General features: G+C 44.4%; 1 protein-coding gene across 1 annotated transcript in view; it reads left to right on the plus strand.

Annotated features, from left to right (window-relative positions):
* Window positions 1-2,618: 2,618 nt before the first annotated feature.
* The window catches only part of SCRN1 (secernin 1), a 62,576-nt gene continuing 46,668 nt past the window's right edge, over window positions 2,619-18,526 (plus strand). The window contains exon 1 of the mRNA XM_069088633.1: window positions 2,619-2,804. The gene's annotated coding sequence lies outside the window, so the exon portion shown is untranslated. The remainder of the gene's footprint in view (window positions 2,805-18,526) is intronic.

The following is an 18,526-nucleotide window of genomic DNA, read 5'->3' on the forward strand; positions in this document are numbered from 1 at the left end:
TGCCAGCGGCCTTCAGGGGGCAACGTGGTCATAGAACAAGGGGGCATGTGGTGTAATGCCATCTCCTCTGGAGGCCTAGAATCGCTGGCTGCTTCTCATGCAAAGCTCTGGGGAGAGATCAAGCAGCCCCCACATTCCAGGAAAGGAAGGAGGAGAGCACCTGAAGGGGAGGTCTTCCTGACCCCCAGACTTCCCAGGTGGGGCAGGGGAGGGAGGTGTGGAGGTGAGAAGGAGCCCCCTAGTGGCCATGGGCTGTGATTCCAGTTGAATCTTCCAAATAGAGTAAGCTCCTGCCTCTAACTTCAAAGTTCCCAATTTAGCACCCCCTGCATATCTTAAGAATCAGAAGAACTTGTGACCTTGGATGAGTCACTGCATGACTCAGTTTTCTTGCCTGTCAAAAGAAAGGAATGAGAAATCCTCCAGGATTCCTCCTACCGCTAATATTTCAGGTTTTAGGAATACAATTTGGACCCTTTGACATAAAGAGAAATGGAAGGCACAGTGCCTTGAGTACTGTGGACTCTTAAATGTTCATTTTAGCTGACAAGTGATAGGAGGCAACAGAGTTCTCAACAGTCACGATTTTCTCCAGTGAATATTGGTCTAAGTGGTTTAGGTTGGGCACTTAAAAAACAACCAAACAAAAAACCCAACAGCCCAGACCAGCTGTGGGAGCTTCACAAGCCTGGCGTTGCTCAGGGAGTGAGCACCTATTCTGCTATTCAGTATTGCTCTGGCTCCAAGAGGCCCAGAACATCGTAAACATTCCATGGGCAGATTCCTCCTCAAAGGACCAGAAACCTCAAAGACAAATTCAACGGAACCTTTAAACCTAGGAGTCTTTGGATTCGGGGCTAGAAGGGACCCTAGACCCCATTCAGACCCTGATTTTATTGTAATCCATACTATACAGCTGCCAAGGGCCATTCCTCAAACACAGACAGGATTGTGTCACTCCCTAGCTTAAGAATCTCTACTGGCTTCCTATGGCCTCAAGAAGGAAGCATCAACTCCTCAGTGTGGCTTTCAAACCCTACACAGCCTGATTCTTACCTATGTCCAGTCTTATTTCATATTACTTCCATTCAGTCCCAAACATACTTCTACATGTATGCATGTATGTGTATATACACAAACACACATACACACTTCCATATTCTCCTTTCTAGTGTTCCCCACAGTGGACATTCCATCTTTCCATGGCCTGGATATTGGATGGACTGCCTAGAATGCTCCTTCTATCCTTGATTTTCTTCAAAGCTCAGCTCACAGGCTACCTCCTTCAGAAAGTCTTCTCCCCCAACTAGAAAGAGTGCTGGAATTGGGGCTGAGGACCTGTGTTCAAATTCTATCATTGCTGCCAGATGTCCGTGTGACCTTAACCACCCCATTTCAACTCTCTGAGTTTTGAATCTTCCTCTGAAAAAGAAAATTCTAGCCCCTAAATCTATGATTCTACTTTGTAATTTCTTGCTTATATTTGACACAGATGCTTCCTTATGCATGGTCTCTACAGAGTCCATGGAATGTAAGTGACCCCAGTACAGGCTTTCTATCCCCAGTTCCAAGCCCATATTTTAGTTCCTTGAGCGCAGGGTCTTTTGTTGTCGTTGCTGGCGGTTCATTTCTGCCTAGTTTCTGGAAATATAGCAGGGGCGTAACACCTAATGTTGAATTACAATCTGTTTCGTACAGCTGGCTCTTTTAAGTTCATAATAAATTTAGTTTATAGCTTTCAAAGGTGCCTTGATTGTTTTTCTTCCTGTTCCCCCATGCCAACCCCATTAAGATGCTTCAGTGTTCTTTCTTTTTCTGCAAACTTATCACTGTCCTCTCTGTCTTCTAAGTCCAACACCACTGGAAAAAAGAAAAGAAAAAGAAAGAAAGCCCTACATAGAGAAGGGAACAGAATTTCCAGCTTGGACCCCACCTAAAACAGCATAGCTCATTTTGCACTGGAGGTGGGATTTGAACCCAAGCCTTCTTATCCTCATTGTACCGCACCCAGGGAAACTGAGGTCCAGTGAGGGGAAGGAATTTGCCCAAGGTCACACAGGATGACAGAAGTGCACAGATTGGAATTCAAGTTCTTTCTGTAAACCCTTTTCCCTCTGTGCCATTCCTGCTATCCCCCGTTACTTGGTCTCCAGAGAAGCCCGTCCAAGCAACAGGGTCCAGGACAAGGAGCGTTTGTGAAGGTCAGAGCAACAGGCCCAGTGTTATCGGAGGGGCCTGCAGGCGATCCCCTGGTGGGCGGCACTGACCAGGTCGAATGGGAGGCCTGAGAACCGTTCTTTAGGGGATTGCGGCGCTGGCATCCCCACGGGGCCCGAACATCCCAAGAGGCTGCTTTGTCCCAGGACCCGCCCCGGCTGCCGCATCTCTTTCCCACTTGGTGCTCCTCCCTCCCCGCCCCCGCCCCTTCCCCCCTGGCACCAAGCCGCACTGCTGCCGCTGCTCGCTGGCCTGGTAGCTGACGGACGCTGGGGCCACCGTGCTGTCCCCAGCTCTTTCAGCCTCGGCCTCGGCTGGGAGGGGCCCCAGCTGTCTGGGGACCCGGGGGGCGGGGGTCTCTGGTCACGTGGCCCAGGGCCAGCTGTTACCTGGGGGTGGGGACGGTGGGAGAGCAGGGAGGGGGGCGGAGAAGCACCCGCTGGCACTCGGGCAGTTTCTGCTACAGCCACTGCAGCCCGGGCTGCCGCACCAGCAGCAGCAGCAGCATCAGCAGAAGCAGCAGCAGCCGCTGCCGCCGCGGAACCCAGAGACAGAACGAGCCCGGGAGAGAGCGAGCGTCCAGCCAGGTGAGCTGGAAGCAGGGCCACGGCCGCCCTCCGTGCAGAGCACCTCGCAGGGGCTGTTGCCCGCGGGGCACCGAGCAGCTAGGGGCTCCTGCCCAGTTTGCTCCGAGCTGGAGCGTGGGGCGGCCCCTTTCTCCGGGGTTCTCCTCCCTCACCCCCACCCCCATCCCTTCCACCCTGGTTTTGGTTCTCAGTCACGATCACAATCGGATGGCTGTAATGGCTGGGTGCATGCTGCAGCTAGTTAGACCCTAGAGGGGGAGAGAGACTGGACAGCCAAGCAGGGACCCTGGGCCCTTCTTCAACCCCTCCTTCCTCCCCCCACTTCTTCTCCTTTCTTCCCAAGGTACAGTTTCCCAAGTTGCATCCTTGCGGGTGCGTGGGCAAATGTGGCTCTGCGTTCGTGCCGTCCATCTTTCCTGCCCCCAGGGCCCGGCCCATTGTCCACGGGGGAGGTTGGGGGGAGAGGGCTCCGCTTCTGCATGCCGCGTGTCCGGCCTTGCAGAAACAGGTCCAGCCACCCCCCTTCCCTTTCCCAAGAGTTCCCGTACCTGTGTGGAGGACTCTAACATGGCTGCCTAGTCTCGCCTTCCAGACCTCCTGCCCGTGCCCTTGGCCGGCCTGTCGCACACTCTGGGCTTTATTTGTTGGGCTTCACTGGAGCGGATTTAATGAGCCCGGAGGCCATTCCCGGCGTCTAACCTCCTCCCATCCTCCCGGAGTCCCCTAGCTGTGCTGTCGCTTAGAGAGTGGGCAGCACACACTCGCTCCCCTTCGCTTCACCTTGGGGGCGCCTTGAAGGGCCGGCCCCTGGGCCCTGTTGCATGTTCGCACTGGAATGAGGGGAGGCTCCTTCCCTGACTTGGCTTTGCCTCTAAGATTCTAGCGCAGTGTGGGAGCTGCCCGGGCCCCCCCTGCCTTCATGGAGGGGTCATGTTTGCCGTCCTTCCGAGCCTAAGGAAGGAAGAAGGAAAAAGTTTTATGTTTCATGATTTTGAAAACGTGAGTCATACTGAGAGATGGGGTGAACATCAATCACCCACCAATCTGACTTTCAGTGCTCTCCTCACTCACTGCTAAAGCTGACTTGGGCTTTGAGCCTGGCATTTCGGGTTCTGCAGCGTTCTTAGATTTGCTGTTTTAAATCCCGGATCCTCAGGGTACCTTTGTGCCTACATTTGCTGCTGTGAATATGGTGACTGTCTGTGCCTATCCTGCCCAGATGATGCAGCATTTTGGGAAGAAATCTATCTTAACAATTCAAAATGGCAGCATGCTAAATCAGTTTTTTTTTTTTAAGAGAAAAGCCCAGTTCAACATCACTATATTTTCTATAGAGTATTAAGCTTCTGATGAAGAGATCAATAACTACCCAATGGATTCTTTCAGTATTCAGCAGGGAAGGCAGAGGCTGCATCTTGCAATGAGGCTTGGATTTTAGGAGAGGGATAGCTTTGAGGTTGGATGTTAAATGTATGTATGTATATATATCGAGGGGTGGATCTAGGGTTGGACTTGGAGTCTGCAGAACCAAATTCAAACCCTGCCTCAGGCATTGAGTGACTCCCAGAATGTCACTAAACTACTCTCAGGCTCATATTGGTTTGTTTTTTTTTTTTTTTTTCATTTGTAAAATAGAACAATAATAGCACCTCTCTCTCTCAGCCTTTGTTTCTTCATCTGGAAAAGGGGGCTAATAATATCACCGACTTCACAGGGCTGATTGGAGGATCCAATGAAATAACATGTAACAAGTGTTTAGAGATATTATGTATACATATATGTGTGTATGTATACATATATGTATGTGTGCATATAAATGCTATTAAGTCTTGGCTACCCGAATGTATTTTTTTTCCCCTTCTAAAGCACTAACCCTCCAATGTGGAGGAATTAGAACTGGAAGATCTAATCATGTTAGAGATCATCTAGTCATTTTCCAGATAATGAAACTGAGGCCTAAAGAATGGGCATGGTTTGCTCCAGGTACCAGAACACGGATGGATTGGAATCCAGATCTTTAGACTTGGAGGCCAGTGTTCATTCTGCTACGCAATGAGCCTCCCAGGAGAGGCCAGCCTTCTGTGGCAATGTGCTACTGGATTTGATTGGCCTATCTTCTTGGCTTCTTTGAATGAATAAAAAGTTGTTTGCTTTGCTGGCTTGCAGAAGAAAGCTTTTGTATTAAATCTGTATGCCACCCCCTCTAAGTTTTCTTCCCCTTTCCTCGTATGTTTTGTTTTATATATTTGGACTCCCTATTAGAGTCTAAGCACCTCAATGACAGAGATGGTTTTTGCTTGCTTGCCACATAGTAAATAAATATTTGTTGAATGACATATGGGATGAGATGCCTGTTTTGCTTGAATGCTTTTTTTTTTAAAAAAAAAACCATGAATTCTGACCTCTTTTGTCAAGTAAGAGGAATCATTTATGTTGGGCACTATATATTCATTCAACAAATATTTATGTAATACCTAATATGTACCAGGAATTGGAATAAAAAAGACCAATAGGAAATAGTCTTGGGCCTTAAGATCTTATGTTCTTTGCAACATGCACACGGGTAAATCAATAGAAAATATGTAAAAAGCTGGTTTTCTTTTTTTTTTATGGGGAAGGGACATTAATAACTGGGGATATCAGGAAATGCGTGTATGAGATGATATTTGAGCTAAACCCTGAAGGGAAATTCTGGATTCCAAGAGTCAGAAGTGGGGAGGAAATGCCTTTTAGTCTTGGGTGGACAGCCTAGATAAGGGGAGATGAACCAGTGTGTCCAGGGCTCAGCAGGTGGAAATGGAGAATTTGTGAAGGGGAGTAATGAGAAATCAGCCTGGAAAGATAGGCTGGGGTGAGAACATAAAGTGCTTTACATATCAGTTAGAGAAGTTGCTATGTCAGCCATTTCTTGAATGCCTTCTGTGCACCAGCCACTGTGCTGGGATATAACTGAGGGACTGCCTTGAGTTTGTATGAAAAAACTACCTCCACAAATGTCGATTGACAATTATTCTCTAAGTAGTGGTGAGCTCTCCAGTGCACTAAGAGCTTAATACTTCAGCTAGGAAGCATCAGCTAGAGGGCTCAAATACACAACTTGCTGTCTCTCTACTCCAATCTCTTCCAGTTCTAATTCCTCCACATTGGAGGGTTAGTGCTTTAGAAGGGGAAAAAAATACATTCGGGTAGCCAAGACTTAATAGCATTTATATGCACACATACATATATGTATACATACACACATATATGTATACATAATATCTCTAAACACTTGTTACATGTTATTTCATTGGATCCTCCAATCAGCCCTGTGAAGTCTCTTGCTATCCCTCTGCTAGGTAAATACTTTACATAAGTTTGACAGGTAGAATACAAACTCCTTGAGGGCAGGTTTTGCCTTTGTATCCAAAGCATTTTGAGCACTGTGTCCCCCGAATTGCAAAGTCATGTTGGCAGTGCAGAGGGGAGGAGAGAATTCCCAATTGGAGAAATCATGGGAGGTCTCTTGTAGGAGGAGGCAGCATGCTAAGTTTAAGAAGCAGAAAACGTTTCATCTCGGTCATAATCGTTGGGGAGGGAAGAAGGTGCATTTTGAGATTTCATTTTAAAAAATAAATAGGGCTTGTAATGTCTTCGGTAAGAGATCTTTTCCTGAGAAACTAGAAGGGAGTTACAATAGTATATCTATTAATCTAAAGCAAGATAAAAGCAAAAGGCAAACACCATAAATAACCCAGTAGATTTTACAATGGGTTTTGAGGCAGCCTTGGTGAGGAGCGTGATTGATTCATTTTCGGGTGAGCCTGAATTTTTCACGGCTAATTTGAGTCAAATGGTTTACAAGTTGTCACAGAAAAATTAAGCTGGGGTTAAGACTCCAGAGGAAACAGAGCAGAGGCTACATTTCTGTTTGGCTGTTCCATGTGCCTCTGGAGGATAACATTTGGACCCCAGTTAAGCAGAAGGGACAATACTGAGAGGGGGAAAGTGGAGAGGATGGATGTTGGGAAAAAGAAGCTGAGATGAAGAGGGGGTAGATGGGAGAGCTTGTGTTTGTGCTTTTTGGTGAAGGAAGATTTGAGTTCACTGGTTGCAAGGGTTGGGCTCTGAGTGAATGTAGAGAATTGAGGGCTCAAGCGAAAAACATCATGGAGCTAGATCTAAAAGTTGTCTAGTCCAATGTCCTGACATGGCCCTTCACCATCTCCATTGTAACAGGTCAGCTGCCTCAGTCACTAATAGTATGGGTGTCCAGAAAATGAATTAATGAAGTAATTAAAGAAATGGATGTTAAAAAAACTAGCTTGTTGCCTCTCTCTAGTTCTGAAATCAAATTGCCTTTTTACTCTTCATCTTTTTGGAACTATATTATTTTGTGCCTTTAGCTACTATACTTATCTAACACAATGGCTAAAGATTGAGGTGTATGACAGAATACTGGAATTATACAGATGTATTCAGTAGCTTTATTGACAAACGTTGGCAAAATAGAGGTGCCTCCTTGCTTACAGATTGTTGGATGATTTCTGTAGTCATAAACCTTGAAAACAGGTCTTATAGCTCAACACCTTAAGAATATGCGGACAGTTTGTCTCTTTTCCTTTTTTTAAAGAATGGTAAAATATTTTTTAGAATATTAATTTAATATTTAAAATATTAAAATATTCTGAAATTAAGATCTTAGCTCTAGAATTTTGAAGGATCCAGAGTCACCTAGTCCAACCCTTTCATTTTATAGAAGAGGAACTTGAGATATGGAGAACTGGCTAGTGTCACTTGGGTAGTGAGTGGAAGGGCTTCCTGGGTTCTATTTCTCAAAGTCCATGCTCTCTCTATGGTCCTTCCTTTCCAGTATGCTATATTCCCAATCCCCCAGTTTTTCTTTACAGAATCCCAGAGACAATAGACTTGCTTTGGTCCACTCACTGGAAAGAATTATTGGCATTCCTGCTAAACTGAAAACAGGGTAAATTACACCCAAAGAAAAATTGATCTTCTATATTGTATCTCTCCTACTGAAATATCAGTGAGGAAATGATGTCATTTTATTATGGAGTTCTTTAAACTAAAACCTGGAACAGTATGAAATATAGCATGCTGGGGAGTCAAGGGCAGTGGGAAATTAAAGGAAAGCAGATTTCAGGTCAACATAAGGAAAAACTTCAAAACTATTGGAGCTGACCCAGAGACAAATGAGATGCCATGGGAGGCAGTGGGTTCCCCATCACTGGAGGTCTTCAGATATAGATTGGGTGGCCCCTTGTTGGGTACACTGCAGAGGGGCATCCTGATCTGGTGCAGGTTGGCCTGGAGGCCTCTGAAGCCCTGGTCATCTCTGAGTCTCTACAATTCTGTAAAATATAGCAATATGTCACGGACCAGATTTTATTAGGACTGATGCAGTTTGCAAGTCTTCTATGCAGATGGTCCCTGAGATCTATTCCAGCCAGAAAATTGTCACCTTGAGGCTAATATGGTGCTGAGACTCCAGATTTAGCCGACCAGTCCTTGGTCTTTTGTTGGCCCAGACCTGAGGCCCTTGAAGTCTGGTGGAACTGCTGGAGAGTGCGCACCCTCCTTGTGTGGCCCTTACAGCCCAGGTTCGCCCCCACACCCATGCAAGACTCCTGTTGTGAAGATTTTGTCTCCTCAATATGCTCTAATCTTCTCAAGGCAGGGATTCCCCCCTTTGTTTATGTGCCCATTGTGGTGCCTGGGACACATTAGGTGCCGAATAAATGCTAGTTCACTGCGGTGGAGTTTGGTGCAAGAATGAATAAATTATCATTGCTAAGATATTTTTACAGGTTCATCCTAATAAGCAAACCTTTTGGTGTTAGAAGGAAACAGAAGTGGGGAGAGATTTAACTGGAGTTAGATCAATCTGAGCTCAAGTTGTGTGCCCGGGGCCAGTAAGATGCTTAGCCTGGGAGAGAATAAGGCAACTCTCTTAGACAGGGGTTCTTATTAACCTTTTGTGTGTCACAGACCCCTTTAGCAGTCTGGGGAAGCCTACGGACCCCTTCTCAGAATCTTTTAGGTGCATAGAATAGTGTGTAGGATTACAATGGACACGAATTATAGTGAAATATAGATATCTATGCACACATTCATACATACACACACGCACATACATACATACAATGGGAAGAGTGAGGACCTGGAATCAGGAAGACCTGAATTCAAATCCAACCTCAGACATTGGGAAAGTCACTTCATTCTGTTTACCTCATTTTTCTCTTCTGTAAAATGAGCTGGAGAAGGAATGGCCGATCACTCCAATATCTCTGGCAAGAAACCTCAAAATGGGGACTCAGAAAGGACTAAACAGCAATGGCTTGCTGAAAGGTCTAACAAGCAGCAAATGGCAGAGTTGAGATTCACGTCTGGGTCATCTGGCTTGAAATTCAGGACTCTTTCAATGGTGCTGCCTTTCCATTGTGCTATATTTCTCAGCTCCCCATTTTATTTAAAGAATTCCATCATTAAAAACTTAATTTACTCATTTACATTTAAATAGGAAAAATACAATAGAAAATCAGTTTCTCACTCGGTTGAAACTCATTCCATTTATAGTCCAGCAGAATGCCAATAATTCTCTCAAGTGAATCAATACAGCAATTTTTGGGGGGTGGTATTTGGGGGGTGGGTAGGAAAGAAGTAGGGAATCAGTTTGGATAATTGTTTCATTTACTTTTGCAAGAAAAAAACATTTCACCCCAGGATTCCAAGAGCTAATTAATAATTCTAAAATCTCATTGGGATGGACATTTTCATGCTGCCCTGAACTAAATCTTTTCCTTAATAGAGTAGATGATGACTAATGAGGAATGTTTCTAGAAGTTTCACTGAGAGAGATGCAGGGCATTCTGTGGGAGAGAGGCCATTCAGAGCCCCCAGTGATTGAGGGAGCACGCCTTCAGTTCTGTAAACATCGCCTGAACTTGAAGACAAAGACCTTTTTTTCTGACCTAGCTTCCTCCCTCCTTGTCTAGACATTCTAGGAGCTGTTTCCTAGTTACATATGACCAGCATTTCAACCCCCCAAAGGGGTTAACTTTAGCCTCCTTTCAGCAGCCTAGAGAGTGACTATTGAGGCATTAAACTCCTTATGGCTGGACTTCATTAGGACACAATTCACATCTTTCCCCTATAAGTAGCCAGGAGTGTTGATAGGACTCATTGGAAATTCAGTGTTGATGTGATGAAAAGACTCAGTATAGAACTCAGGTTAAATGTATTGACCAGTCTCAGTTCTGGAGAGGAGATATGGGCGGGGGGGGGGAGGTGGGGAATGTAGATACGTGATGTTGCCTGCACCTTCACATGAGGTCATGCTGTTTGGTAGTGAGGGGTAATTCTGCCATCCCTGATGAGCATCACAGAAAGTCCTGGGATGAGGAGGCTGAAAGGTATCCTCAGATAAACTGTTTCAGGGGTAAGAGGAAGACCTCATAGGATCTTAGACTCCAGCGGGATTCAGAGACCATTAATTTCAATATTCTCAGTTTGCTGACAAGACATTCGGTGATGTGCCAAACAGGTAATTAATAGCTGAATCTGGATTCAAACTCAGGTCCTTTGATTCTAAATCTAATGCTGTTTCCCTTACTCACTTCATGGAAAGACCTTCCACTTGGGACATAGAGCCTGGATCCTGGTCTCCTTGGGAAACCACCTTGATGTTCTGATTGAAAGTTGATTTCAGAGCCCAAGAGACAGTGAGGCCACAGGCCCCGAGGGAGAATGTGGGGAGAGGAAATCTGGGTCTCTTGAGTTATAGCCTCAGAGGCAACTACTTATTTTAACTCATTTTTGCTAACCAGGCATTGGACTCAGTTATTTTTATCTACTAAGGGAATGCAGGTGCGGTCATCCTCTAAATTACAGCATCCTGGATCAAAGTACCCATTTTCACTTCCTAGTTATGGTTCTGATGAGGGAAGATTCTATGGAGAAGAGGACACTGGGAAAAGTCTGTGATGTAAGAAATAAAAGCGATCACTTAAAATTTTAAAAGTTAAGAAAATACTGCAATGACAACAAAGATCCAGCAGAACCCTTGACACAGCATTGAAAAGGACACAATCAGCCAGTATGCCTTTTTGAAGCATCTACTTCAAGGCACTATGTTAGAAGCTAGGGATACAAAGGCAAAAATGAAGCAGCCCTTGTCCTCAAGGAGCTTACAATCTAATGAAAGATACAACATATGCATCTACAGAATGTATATAGCATGAAGACAAGGGAGTTTGGGGGAGAGAGCATTAACCCCCTTATGAAGTGTTTCATGTAGAAGGTAGGATTTGAGCTGAGTTTGGAAAGAAATCAGGAATTCCAAGAGGTAGAAATAAGAAGGCAATAGATTCCAGGCATAGGGTAGAGTCATTGCAAAAGAATGGGAACAGAAGATAGTTTGTAGCATGGGAAGAACAGTGAGTGTAGCTAAATTACAGATTGTTGGAAGGGGAGCTGTCCAGCTTCTGGTCTGGTGCAAGGAGTCCCTCAGAGCCCAGGGGTTCAGAAAAACAATTCCTTTAATAAAAACATTCAACAACCCTAGTAAAAAGGAATCCCCAAGGTGGTTAAAAACAAGAGCAAGAACAACGGTCCATGAAGGTATAAAGCAGGTAAAAAGTCTTGGGCAAGGAGATGAAGAAGCAATAGGCAAGGAAGTTCCCTGGGGTCTCAAGAGCCTCTTTGCTAAAGTCCTAAAACAGTTTCCTACATTTTCCTTTTCCAAATCGCCTACTGTTAGATCCCAGATCTACTGACCAGAGTCTGCTGGGGCACTGCTTCCTGCCTCACAACAGCTCCTGGTGGTTGGGCGGAAGTATGTGGATTAATTTAGGCCTCCCTGATTCCATTAGTGTCCTGGCTCACAACGGTAGAAATGTGTGAGAAGACAAGAAACATCTCTTCTAAAATCATGCTAATAACTGACATTGGCCACAGTATTTGTTTATGGCGGAAGAGAGAGAGAGAGAGAGCCATAGTTCTTCCTTGTTATTTAAAGCTGTATTTCTCTGACTCCTATAAAAGGTATCATCTCTGTGACCTGAGATTAATAGGCTTCACCCCTCCCCCTCATCTATCTTTCAGTATTTCCTTCCTTCCTTCTGATTGCATGTAACCTTTAAAAATAATATCTGCCTGAAAGCCTAAGTCCCTTGGTGATTGACTCCATAAATATCAAAGGCATTAAACAAATAAATGCTTTCTTATTGATATTTTCATCCCCCTATGCCTGGAATTAACTTTTCCCTGACTTTCATATCATAGAATTTCTGTCTTCAAAGCTACAGTTCAGGTGCCATCTCCCACTTGGGGTCTTTTCTGTCCCCCTTTCCCCATCCTCCCAATCCTTAGAACTCAACAGCTCTTGAAATTATTTTGTATGTGCCTATCAGTGTCTTGATTTTAAAGCTCCTTGAGGGCAGGAAGGATTGTCTTTTGAACAAAGTAGTGTTTAATCAGTCAATCAACAAACATTTATTAAGAGCCTACTAGGTGCTAGGCACCATGCTAACTGCTGGGTATATAAAAACCAAAAATGAAACAGACCCTTCCCTCAAGGAGCTTATATTCTGTTTGTAGAATTGCATTTACGATAGTCATTTTTCTTTTTTATCCTCCTTGCCACCATGAGGGGGGTAAGGTGGACTTTCAAAATTGCTTTCATTTGCCTTTCTCTAATTATTAGTGATACCATGATTGTTAGCTTAACTGCTCCATGCCAGTGCCCACCCTGCTGATCCTCTATGGGTCTAAACTGTCAGTGTGACTTTATCTGGCAGGAATTCACACTGGTGTTTAGAAACAAAGTTCCCTGGGGCAAAGCCTTATTCTACCCATATTAGTGACAGCCTTGTGTGACTGGATAAAGACCAAGAGGAATTACAGAGCAAGTAAATGATGCACAGATAATCTTATTTATACATTAGAACATATTGTATTGCAAATACTCTTGAATGTGAGTCTATGAATGTGCCTCCATGGCATGCTCCTTGTAACCCTGCAGACTGTAATCTGACTATACCTCCTCACCTTGGGTGACTCTTGGAGATGTCTTATCATCATTGGGAGGATCCTAGATCTAGAATTAGGCTCCATCCAGTCCAACCCCCTTCTTTTACACATGGGAGAATTGTGGCCCCTTGAGGTTCTAAGTGACTTGTCCAAGGTAGCAAGCAGCAAAGCCATCATTTCTACCCAGATCCTTGGTTTTGGAGGCTTACTCTTTCTATTCCCATCTTGCCTAGAGATTCTACATAGAGGGTCCACACGGCATTATGAAGATCTTCCTCTATGTCTCTTGGCATCAAATAAATGGGTTCCAGATCTTCTGTTGTCTCTTGACACAGTATTTACCATCATGACTGGTCCATTTTATCTATTCGTGTGGTTTTTTTGACCAATATCTTTTATGTTATCTATTTTTGTTTTGTAAAGTTATGTTCATAATTCCATTCATTAAGCGTTTATTAAATGCCTGGTACATATAGGTAGATTGATAAACGTTTGTTGACTTCCTTTTGTAGCCAGGTCACTGTACTGAACTACAGGGGTACAAATATAACCGTGAAACAGCCCCTGTCATCATAGAGCTTTATTTCTTTTGGGAGATGCAATGTATATGGCAATCAATGCAATCCAAAGCAGAGTGTAATAAGCCAAAGGAGGGACCTAGAGGACAGAAGCACATTCCCAGGGGAGGCTTTGTGGAAGATGCAGCCCCTGAGTTGGCCTTAAAGGAAGAGACACATTTCTACAGACAAAGACAGAGGAGGGAGTATACTCTAAGCATGGAGGGGATGGCCCAAGTGAGTGGATGGAGAGAGAAGGAGGAGCGATGAAATCATGGGAGAATGAACTTTGCAGATTAGTTAGTGTAAAATGCATGACAGGGAACAATAATGATGACAATGTAGTTTTTATGGAGTCCCTGAAGGTTTGCAAAACACTGTGTGTGTTACCTCATTTGATTCTTCCTATGGCCTTCTCAGAGAGATGTTATTTATTATTATTATTATTATTTTTTAAGCAATCGGGGTTAAGGAACTTGCTCAAGGTTACACGGCCAGTTATTTCTGGGTGTGGTGCTGAGTGTCAGAGCCCGGGATTCGATCTCCAGGTCGTCCCAACACTGGAGCCGGTGCTCTTACTTGCTGTGCTACCTGGCCGCCCCAATGTTATTTATTATTAACCTCATTTTCCAGATGAGGAAGCTGGGGGGGGGGGGGGGTGGGGGCGGGGCGGGGAGGAGGTTAAGTGACTTGTCTGCGGTCACACAGCTACTAAAGTGCCTGAGGCAGAATTCTGACTTGGGTTTTTCTGATCCCCAAGTCCATCACTATGGCCTGAAAAGTCTGGAAAGGGAAGTTGGATTTAGGTTATGGGGAGCCTTGGTAGCTGGCCACAGAGTTTTATTTTACCCTAGAGACGGTGGGGAGTCACTGATGATTTTAGAGCAGGGGAATGATTTGGACAGGTCTGTGCCTTCAGATGGATAGGACAGCTGTATGAAAAATGAAATGGGAAAGAGAAGAAACCAGAGGCAGAGAGATCAGTGTGGAATTTTTTTTTACCACTCTCCAAGCTTTAGATAATGAAAGCCTGAGTTAGGGTCATGGTAGCATCAATGGAACAATTCATTTTAAAAATAAAAATTGACTTTGATACCACCAGGCCTCATTCCTTTCTTCTCTTTATTTTTCCTTTAATTAACAAGCATTTACTTTTTTCATTCACCTATCTCTCCTCCCCCATCGAAGAGGAAAAAAAAATCACACCAAGGTCTAGTTCATAACCAAGCATAGTTGGACAACAACAAAAATCTCACATTGGCTGTGTCCAAAAACATTTGTCTCCCCTTTCAGCTTGAGTTCATCCTCTGGCTGCCAGGAGGGTGGTAGATGGCTTCATCATTGGTCCTCTGAATCATGGGTGAACATGGCATTGGTCAGTGTTCTCAGGTCCATTTGTCTTTATAGTGTTGGTGCTAGCACAGAAATCGTTCTCCTGCTCTGCTCACTTCACACTAAATCAGTTCAGGTTTTTCATAAACCATCCCCTTCACCATTTCTTATGGCAAAATGCACCCCATGACCTTTACAAACCATTGTTTGTTCAGCCATTTCCAGTTGATGGGCATCCCCTTCGTTTCTTGTTCTTTGCCACCACAGAAAGAGTTGCTATAAGATTTTCAGACTTCTCTTTATCCCAGGCCCCCATTCTGCTTTGACCTGCCGCTGACCCAGAAGGGACTCCCATGACTATCCACCCCTGCTCAGTCACATTCTTGTTATGTTATTGCTTTGTAATGATACCCCCATGGACTTATAGGACCTGTTGGACTTTTCCAAAACCCCTCAGTGAAGTGGCAAACATCTCAGAAAATGCTCTACACTGTCCCTATGCATATTTGAACTCAGAAAATGCATAGGCCTGTGCAGTAGCCACTCTTTTTCTTTCTGCTCCTGCCTGGGAGACCAGGTCAGCCAGCTCTGGTGCCTGGGCCTTCCTCTTTCACTAAATTATTAGAGGAGTGGTGATTTTCATCAGTATAGGGAGTATTTGAGTTGATAAGGGAAACTGAGGCTATAGTATACTGTCTCTCTTTGTATTCACTTGGGGTATGAAGAAGAAAATGGTTCTGCCCCCAGGGAGTTTGCAGTCTAACTTTTATATATGACATGCTCCTAAGGATGAACTGAGGTGCACTGAGCCAGGGGGGGAGTTGTGAGCCAGATACGTTTCTCTAGGAATATTTGAGGAGGGAGAACTCATGCTCAGTCTGGGGACATGAGGGTCATGGAGGGCTTCAGGGAGGAGAAGGCATCTGAGCTATCAATAGGTGGAGATGAGGAAGGAGTCCATTCTTGACATGGGACATGCCTTATGCCAATGTATGGAGGCAGGAGAGGTTGGGATGAGATCACAAAACCCCAGCAATCCACTTTCACTGTGATATAATTTATATGACTGCAGGGAGAGTGGGAGTGAAATAAGGCTGGAAAGATAGATTGGTGCCAGATTGAAGAGACCCTTCTGTCAAGTTCAGGGGGTTATATTTTAGCCTATAGATAATGGGGAGCCATTGTTGTATTTTGAGCAGGGGAATTTTGTAACTATTCTCATGGGCTATGAATGTTGTCTGACAGCTCTAGGATGGATAGATTGGAAAGGGGAGAGTCTGGGAATAGGTTTAGATGACTGTTACACTAATTTAGACAAGAAGCAAAAGGGGCTTAACTGGTAAATAGAAGATAGAAGCAGTTTGGCCATCATGGGGTACCTGAATGGAGGTGGGAGTGAGGAAGCAAGGGGGAGGAGGTGCATATTATTCTAGGATAGGCTTAAAAATTTGAGTTGGGGGGGCACAGTGAATAGAGCACCAGCCCTGGAGTCAGGAGGACCTGAGTTCAAATCCGGCTTCAGACACTTGGCACCTACTGACTTTTCCTCCCTGAAGCCTTCCATGTTCCTCTGGGCAAGTCACTTAACCCCAATTGCCTTGCTTCACCCCTGCCACCAAAAAAAAATCTGGGTTAGGAGGATGATGGCCCATCACCAGAAACTGGGAAGATTGGTCCTGTAAAAATAGTATTGGCTATTATATTATATAATATATTATATTACTAAAAATAGACCCATTGGCTGTTTTTGTTCTCATTTCTGGGTCAAAGATCATTTTTTTCTTGGCAGAGAAAATGGAGGCAAAGTAGTAATCGAAGAGCTTGGCCTTCTCTGTTGTCAGTTGGTCATCGTCCCATCCATCCAAGCAAAGGTCTTTGCCCTTCTTTGATCTTCCTTTTCCTCCCAACAGAGCTTTAAAAAAGCCCTTTTTGTTGACTAGTTTTCCTCCTCAGCCTCAGATCTTTCTAAAGGTGAGCATTCCTGACACATGTTTATAAGGCCATGCCATAGTTTTGTTTTCATCTTCCATTATGTGGCCTTGCTTATGTTTTCTGTACATCATTTTTGAAAAGTCTAAGTTGTTTCATGAGTTCTCTGTGAATCCACACTAGTCTTTTTTGTACAATTCCCTCTTTTCTTCCCCATCAGAATTGGGTTTCTGTGTTTGTCTTTAGAATTTCATGCTCAAGAGATTCAAATCCCTCTTGGACTGAATTGTCCTGTGCAATTTTAGCCCATCAGATCCTAGCTATCTTTCCTCTGAATATTTGATACTTACCCTTCCAAAATCTGGGGAGGCTGGGCATCGTATCTGTAATTCCTGATGTTGGGGAGACTGAGGATGATGGAACTCTTGAGCTAGAGGTGATGGTCTACAGTTGTCTGTGATGATTGAAAATCCATAATAAGTATAGAATCAATATGGTGAGCTCTTGGGAGTGGGAGCCAACAGTGTGCCCAAGGAGGGATGCGCTGACCGAGGACAGAAACAGAACAGGTTACTGTGTCAATCACTGGTGAGATTGAGTCTACGAGTAGCCTATGTATTGAGAAAGAGAGAGACAGACAGACAGACAGAGACAGAGAGAAAGAGAGAGCAGAGAGAGAGAGAGAGAGAGAGAGAGAGAGAGAGATTCAGTCTTGAATGAGAGTGGGTAAGGGGGGTCAAAGAGACTCTGGGATTTCTTTTTTTTTTTTTAAAGCAATTGGGGTTAAGTAACTTGCGCAAGGTTGAACGGCCAGTAATTTCTGGGTGTGGTGCTATGTATCTGAGCCCAGATTTGATCCCCAGGTCATCCTGAAATTGGAGCCAGTGCTCTTACTTGCTGTGCTACCTGGCCGCCCCAGAGACTCTGGGATTTCTAAGCTGAATGACCAGGAGGTTGGTTTGTTCAGGTTTCAGTTATGACACCTACTGGTTGTATGATCCTGGGAAAGTAATTTAATATTTCAGTGCCTCAGACAGCTCTCTAAAACTTCATATTGCCAAGGAAGTGGTAAAAATACTACTACGTATGCCAGGCTTGTGATCTATTTCCTGAACTCTTCATTTATTTCTTCTTTCTGTCCTAGTGGTCTATAGTATACTTTTATGACATACTTCTGTTTCTACTGTCTTTACCTTCATTCAAATGCTTTCCAGCACTTTTTCCCTTTCTGGTTCCTGAATTTCCTCACAATGCTAATCCACCCTTCTTCTATTTTGCCTCTCCTGTTCTTTGTGAAAAGACTCCATTGACTTCCTAACTGGAAAGAAGGGAACATTTGACTACCTATGGAAGATGACTTCAGAACAGATATTGCGTAATTCCCATGTCCTTTTCACTTTCCATCCCTCATGAAGGGAGTAGAAATCTCCAAGTTGGAAACTCATGCCCTGAGTACTTTGTGGGTGTTGTCTCCTAGGTAAGGATGATGTGATTCCCTGAAGAGATTAGTAAAATTTGGCTTTCACTTTCCGCTCTCCCCCATCTGACCGGAGCCATCACTGACAAGAGACTCCAGACTTGGGTGGTTTCATTATTCAGTCTCACAAGGGTCCCTTCATGGAAGATTTTAAATGACTAACGGTTGCCCCAATTCATCTATTGCTACTTTGGTTTATGAGGGAGATGACAGATGTGCAGAAGTATCATTAGAGCCCTAAACAGCAGAGGATTTCAGCAATAATGGAATTGATGATTATTTGTGAACTTGGTTCATTTCCCCCTTGGCCTTTATTTGGACAGTGCTGTGGTATAGGGCAGGGAGCAATGACTTTAGAGGAGCTGGGTTCAAATCCATGACTGACCACTAAATGTGGA

The sequence above is a fragment of the Petaurus breviceps genome, unplaced genomic scaffold (genome assembly GCF_028583685.1).
Source record: "Petaurus breviceps papuanus isolate PSGF00001 unplaced genomic scaffold, PetGlider_PUasm1.0 185, whole genome shotgun sequence".
NCBI lineage: Eukaryota > Metazoa > Chordata > Mammalia > Diprotodontia > Petauridae > Petaurus > Petaurus breviceps.